We start from the raw sequence: 7,266 nt of genomic DNA on the forward strand, positions 1-7,266 counted from the left end.
TGTCCAAGCTAAGTAGCTCTGAATTATTTGCAGGTAAAAGGAACCTTCGAATGCTCGGCAATTGTTCCGTTGTCAGTTTCTTGGGCCTATCCACCCTTTTCTGGGTGTTATCAGGTAGATTATTATTATTACCCGACCTATTTTGGGCGTTGTCAGGTAAATTATATTTATCTAAGAACTTGAACAGCCAACTATAACCTGGTCCGTTGTCTCCGTTCAACAGATTAGCTGAATTTTGATTGAAAATTTCAATATTTTCCGCTGCATCTAACTTCAGCGATTTACTGTTCAAAGATCGAAGAAAAGAAATATTTGCTTGATCGATCAAATGACCGGTTTCACAGATGTATAATGCTACTGAAGATCTAGGATTCTGTGAGGGAAGAACAAAGTAATTCAGTTCAATTGCAGTTTCAAGTTATTTTCTGAAATTCGACTTGTATAATTTTGTATTCCCATAGCTTACTCTTCAAATTGCTTCATTATGGATTTGTTGAGATTCCGAAATTATCCACTGAATACGCTTTCAAATTTTAAGTAGCTTTCTACAATAAATGACCAACCTGAAACTTTGACCGCGACTTTTAGCATGAAAACACGGACACGAATTAGAACTTGGAATGTTTTAACCCTTGCTCAACAAGGCAAGCTGGCTCAACTTGCTAGAGAAGCTAGCCGCCTCAAGCTTGAAATTCTGGGACTGAGCGAAGTCCATTGGCCTAACACTGGAGAACACAAGACACAGTCTGGGCAAGTACTGATTTACTCTGGCATACGAGTAGAAAATGCTACTCGGGAACGGGGAGTTGGTTTAATGTTAAGCCCGCAGGCCTACGCGGCCCTCATTAGATGGGTTACCGATAAACGAAAGAATAATCGTAGCCAGATTCAGAACACGGGTTAGAAACCTTACAATGGTCCAGTGTAATGCGCCAACTGACGTTGCCGACTTGCAGGAGAAAGAGCAGTTTTACAGTCAACTGCACAGCGTGGTAGAGAAAATTCCGAAGGGTGACATTCAAATCCATTTGGGCGACTTCAACGCAAAGATTGGCTCCCACAATCGGGACCTTGAGCGCATCATGGGGCGCCATGGCCTAGGACAGATAAGCGAAAACGGAGAGCTGTTTGTAGAATTTTGTGGCAACAACAACATGGTGATCGGTGGATCGCTCTTCCCCCATCGACCAGCACATAAGGTCACTTGGGTATCCCGAGATGGCCGAACAGAAAATCAAATTGACCACATCTGCATCAGTTGAAAATGGAGAAGGAGCCTTCTTGATGTCCGCAACAAACGAAGCGCAGACATTGCATCTGACCATCACCTCGTCCTTGGCGAGGTACGGCTGAGAGTTGCGGCGTGTCCAACGGCGCGGGGAGAAAGTCGGGTGTCGTTACGACGTCCGCCGGTTGGAGAATCCAGAGGTGAAAAAAGCATACGTTAAACAGCTAGTATCCCGAGCCTTGGAGCTGCCGACAGACGGAACAGTCGAAGAACAGTGGTTTGGAATCAAGAATGCCTTTATCACGACGGGCCATGGTACTCTCGGTAAAGTTCGTGGAAGAAGAAGTGAATGGATGTCGGATGAAACCTGGAGGATGATCGATGATCGGAGAAAGGCGAAAGTCGGAATTGAGCAGGCATGTACCGGGTCAGCCAAAGCAGCCGCCCGCTCACAGTATGCAGAGCTGGAAAAGGCAATTAAACGAGTTTGTATACGAGATAAGAGAGTCTGGACAAACTCCCTAGCCGAAGAGGGGGAAAGAGCTGCGGCCAATGGAGATATCCGATTACTTTATGACATTTCTCGCCGCCTCAGTGGTGCAAAGACTAATGCAAGAATGCCGCTGAAAGATCGAGCAGGTCAGTTATTGACCGATCGAACAGGTCAGCTTAAACGATGGACTGAGCACTTCGAATAACTCTTCCGAGTCACGAATAGCGATGGCCAACAGAACCCGCAGCTTGAAGCGCCAACAGTAAGTCGCATAAATGGCGTCAACTCGGAAGCGCCCTCGCTGGCTGAAATAGAAGCGGCAATCAAAAACATGAAATCCAACAAAGCACCTGGGATCGATTGCTTAATTTGGATCAAATTTGCGTTGAGATTTTAATTTTTTTTATCTCTTACAACTTGTTTTTTTTTTAAATTGATTAATTTTATTCAAAGGTTGAAATCTTTGAACTTGCAAAAGAGTTTGAAAGATTGGGCTTTGTTGAGTAAACGACATTGTTGTTTTGTTCTACTTGGCACATTTTTTTTAGAACATTTGATATTTGTTAGATGTTTTTTAAAACAATTTTTCGAAAATAATGACTTTTTTTAGCAACATGCACGAGAAAAATTTTATCCAGAGTTTTTTTTGCCATCCACCTAGAGATGGTCACCTAGAAAAAGCTCCAGCCTTTTCAAGAGCCTACCGGATGACATTTGATAGCCGTCTGTGCATCCGAGATGCCTTTATCTCGCCATCAGGTTCTTCTTTCCGATGCAAACGAAAAATGCTCCGGATGATCTTCAGAGTTCCTCCAGCCAACCATCCAAATGCAGTAGTGGTGCACTCGAAAGCCAGTGGCTGCAATTTCTAAGATGAAAGCAAGTGGACACTTCTTGCACAGTCAAAAAGCTTTGCCAAGTGAAGGCGACAGCAAATGGCACCGGATTTCTGGCCGCTCTGTAACTCTTTTCTTTTTTTCAGCTTCCACCCTCACGAGACCCTTTTGTGGAGGTGGACTTTTGTCTTAGGTCCGTTAGGTTTGTCCTTATAATTTGACTGCTTTCGGCTTTGCACCCAGCAGATTGCGATGGAATGTTAGTGGAAATTATCTTAGCTTGGGTGACTCGTGTGAAAAATCAAAAACATCTTTTGAAATTTGAAACCATTTCAAAGTTTAATCTATCTCAACATGATTAAGAAAATAGTAAAACACTTCAATGATGACCTTAAGGATAAATGATTTAGGAAGATATTTTAAGAACTTAGTTAAATCGGAAAGTAACAATAATTTTGACCACCGAAAATAGCCTCAGCCGTAAATTATTGCTCTAGAGGAATATCTTCCTTATTGACATTCTTTGTCCTCGCCGACCGACGATGACTGCAAAGCTTAAGCCCACAACGACTTTTTGTGGGAATCAAGAAGAAAGGAAAGGCCAACATCAGAATGGTTAATGCTACCGTAGGATAGGATAGAGTAAAAACCGTGATACTGAGCTATGTCGCATAGGAGGATGCTGCTGCTGCTGTATTCAGCATAGTAGTAGTAGAAACTAACTCCCCCTTCCCCCACATTCCTCCCAGAAGGAGACCGAGGATGGTCCACCGCATAGCCATAGTCATAGTAAGACTCAACCCACAGCTAAGCCAGCTTCCTCCTCGTGTGCTCGCAACTGTTCATAATGAGATCAAGTCCAATTTTGCTAGAGTAAACTTCTGTTTTGTTCTATTATTCATCCGAATGAAATTAGATTTTCCGGTTGAAATATTGAATCATTCGAACATTGTGACCTTTTCCATTCGAGTTGCTCCAGCTAGCTCCAGATAGCTGAACTGAACGGAGCTGAGTGGGGCGATTTTGTTTATCTTGACTCCCATCTCTCGGTACCTGCGAGCAATCTGACTGACTAACTTTGTGGGGAGATTTCAAATCAAACCGAATATTCTAATGAGTTAGTGCCTCGGTGTCATCAATAATGCACAAATCAATCTGTAGAGCAAAGCCCTTAAAGTTATCAATGACGATGACTTATTCGTTTTTTTAAGTTTTCTTAGAAGTTAATTGTTGTTTACTCTTCGAAAATTGAGACAAGAAAAAAATTTATAGACTTCAAAATCTAGACAGTTGAGTTAAAAATTTTTTTTTTTATTTACACTCTCATTTGGAGCTAAAACCTTTAAAAACTGTTCCAACAACGATTCATCATCAGAACAACAGGAGAACAAAACACAACATAACACACTTCCTGTCTTGGTTGACTGTCAGAAAATCGAAACTATACAACCAATAAATTCTGGGACTTCGAACCGCAGCACATTCGGAAGAGGAAAATCATCCTCCGTTCGGGCCAAACAGAACCAAACCGGTTGCAGTTGCTGGCCGAGATTGTTTCCAAATGTGTTCACATCTGAGGGCACAGTTGAAATTTTCAATACAAAAAAACGGAAACATGAATTCATTTTTTCAGTTTTGACTGTTGAAAAGATTGTTAAATTGTGATTTGTGGAAAACAAAAACAAGTAAAAGAAAACCTGTTGAGACTTACGATTTTTCCCGGGTGAGGATCGGTCCGATCCAGTGTTGAAGAACCAGGACAGTTTGTTTTGGTTCTGTTCTCTTTGCGCCAATTCTTAATTGATGATTGGTGAGAACAATAGGTTGATGATGATGTACTTGCTAACTTCCAGCTACTCAGTTCAGAGTAACGGTCGCCAAAACCGCACTTACTCAGTTCTGACTAACTGCACTTTTCGCGACTTTTGAGTCGGAGTTACTCAGAATGCGTGAATAATTTCGGGACGATTTTTGACCAGATTTTTTATGCTGGGAAAGTGAAAACCAGTATAATTGTTGAAAAAATGATGGTTTTGTTGATTCAATAAATAACAAGTGGAAATATTAGACATAAATCTTTATTTAAAAAAAAACCTTCATTAAACTTTTCCGCCGGTAAATTTGCAACGCACTCCGACAGATGTTTTACCTCGGATTCGACAAAAATCATTGCAATTCCCTGTAAAATATCAAAACACGTTACTGTTATTAGATAACCGTTAAAAAGGTACATTTACCATATAAATTATCCAATACTTTGTTGTCGAAAACTGACAAAGTCGACTGCTTCGCAGAAACTGATAGAAAAATTTACTCAGTTGCCGCCTTCAAGCACTTGAAGTGCTACGTAGTTCTGGGTAGTGCCACAATTAAAGGATGAGATAAAAAGGGAGAAAAGTGGTGAGTTGCACTAAATTATTCAGTTTCGAAATAAAGCTTGATCTGTAAACCACGACTTGAGCGATCTAAATAATATTTCGGGAATGTCACGGTTCCGTAGTTGTCCGCGTTCCTGCTGATTGCCTTTCAGCATTCGCATTATCGATCGAAAGTTAATCCCTCTAAAATTCCCCTCGTAACAATATGCTGAGTGCCAATTTTAGAGTCGTCTGAGTAGCCGTTACTCGGAAAACTGAGTCGTTTTAGATCAAGCGACCATATAAAAGGCGATGTCTGAGTAAAATGGAGCCGGGCTCTGAGTATTTGAAAATTAGCGAGCACCAAATGTCATCATCGTACACGCAACCCGATGCTACCCGATATTGTGGTTAGCTGTTACACTGCAGTGTTGGCAGATGATAATGAGCAATTACCTCATTCTGATTGAGAAATGTGTACTTCCTCGGTTAGGGAATATAAATAAACCTGAATAAAGATAACTCTATTCCACCACTGAAACCTGCGTTGATTGCGCATTTGAACAGGTTATGGGCCCAGACACGTCTGGATTGGAAATTTTTGAGTTAGATCGAGAGGAGAACTCTCAAGTATTTAGCTTGCGGTTAGCAAATGAAGTAGCCAGAAGCCAGAGGACCACCAAGAAGAGTGCCAACAGCCAGAGGGACCAGTCGGTGCCGAGACAAGCCAGCTTAGAAGCAAGAGCCAGCACAAAGGGACCAACGAGGTCAGAGAAAAAGCAGCGAGATCATCCCGGCTAGCCAGGAGGTGCCGCCAGCGTTCGAGCCCGGGAAGGTTCGCGGGCTGAGTGGGTTGCTCACATGCTTTGGCCAGCATATGTGAGCTGGTTCTGGTCTGCTTGAAGACTGTCCTCACGTTTTGGAAGAAATAGTAAAGGCGACGGTTAGCCGCACACGAGTTCAATCTACCCTGTCGACCGATGTCTACCGAGCGATCTTCTGAAGGATCTCAGAGCCATCAGAATTCTGCGTTGAAAAGAGGTTGTTCTTCTGAGGTTACCAAAAAACAGCCTGCTAGAAGTTCTCATCGCTCGCAAGCTGAGGTTATCAGCCACCAGAAACAAAGTAAGGTTTGATTTGTCATCGATTCTGGTGCAACTAAACACATGGAGCGAGATCGGAGCCTGCTGGTTAAGACTGGCGAGTGTTTGAGAGCCAAGCGAATTGGAACAATGAATCTGAGCAGTGTAATTGGAAAGTCCATTGTTCCAACAATACTGTACTATGTACTCGTGATTCCAGAGCTCGACGAAAACCTTCTTTCGTCAGAAAGTGCACCGAGAACGGGAAAGGGGTTACTTTGTTCGGGAAGCAAGTCAAGTTTCAGTTTCCAGGGGATGTTTTTGCCCAAAGAAAACTCCTGAACGACTTGTACTGCTTGCATTGGTTTTGGAGCCCTAGAATCAGGTGGAAAGCCTCGCTTGGAAGTCAGCCAGCAGTCAAATAATGGCAAATGTGACTCGGACATCATGGCGTTGGAGCGTTGCAGCGAATGGTCCGTATCTACCATATTCCAACCATGGTGGAGAAAAAAGCTGTCTGCGAAAGCTGTTTCGTAGGTAGACGAGCAGCCAATAGTTTTTCACAACATCGAGCTGCCTAGGTCGCGTAGACCATTAGAGCTTGTGCACTCGGACGTGTGTGGGTATGTGGAGGTACCGCCGTTTGATGGGATCCTGTTATTTCAGCACGTTCATTGACGACTACACCCACTCCATGTCCGTCTATCTGCTCAAGCACAAAAGCGAGGTGTTTGAGCGCTTCAAGCAGTACGAAGTTATGGCAACTGCACACTTCGGTCAGAAGCTGTGGTTCGGTCGGAGGCCAAAGTTGAGCAACCTGAGCATTTTCTGTTGTCCAGCGTACGCACAGATCCCCAAGGGAAAGCGGTAAAAGTTTGATCCGAAATCGAAACGTCTGGTATTCGTGGATCACGCGAATAACGGATATCGACTTTGGAATTGTTCAATCCGATCCATCGAATTCACCGTAACGTGGTCTTCGGTGAAAACAAGCGATTAAGAGCCAGTGTGAGGAGATACTACACCAAAGATGGTCATCGAGAAGCCTGATGAAAACCCCCCAGAGTCTGAATAAACATCTGGCCGGTTAGCCAATATGCCTGCTGATCCCGATCATACAGTGAGCGAAATAAGAATAGCACCACTATGTGTTTTGCTTGTTAAAATATGAATGATTGAAAATTACGAATATTTTCTTCCACAGATTGTTCTGAATTGCTTAACGGATAAATCAAGCATAAGTTTACTTTTTTTGGACGTAGCAATTGGC

This window comes from Uranotaenia lowii, chromosome 2, assembly GCF_029784155.1.
Source record: "Uranotaenia lowii strain MFRU-FL chromosome 2, ASM2978415v1, whole genome shotgun sequence".
Taxonomy (NCBI): domain Eukaryota; kingdom Metazoa; phylum Arthropoda; class Insecta; order Diptera; family Culicidae; genus Uranotaenia; species Uranotaenia lowii.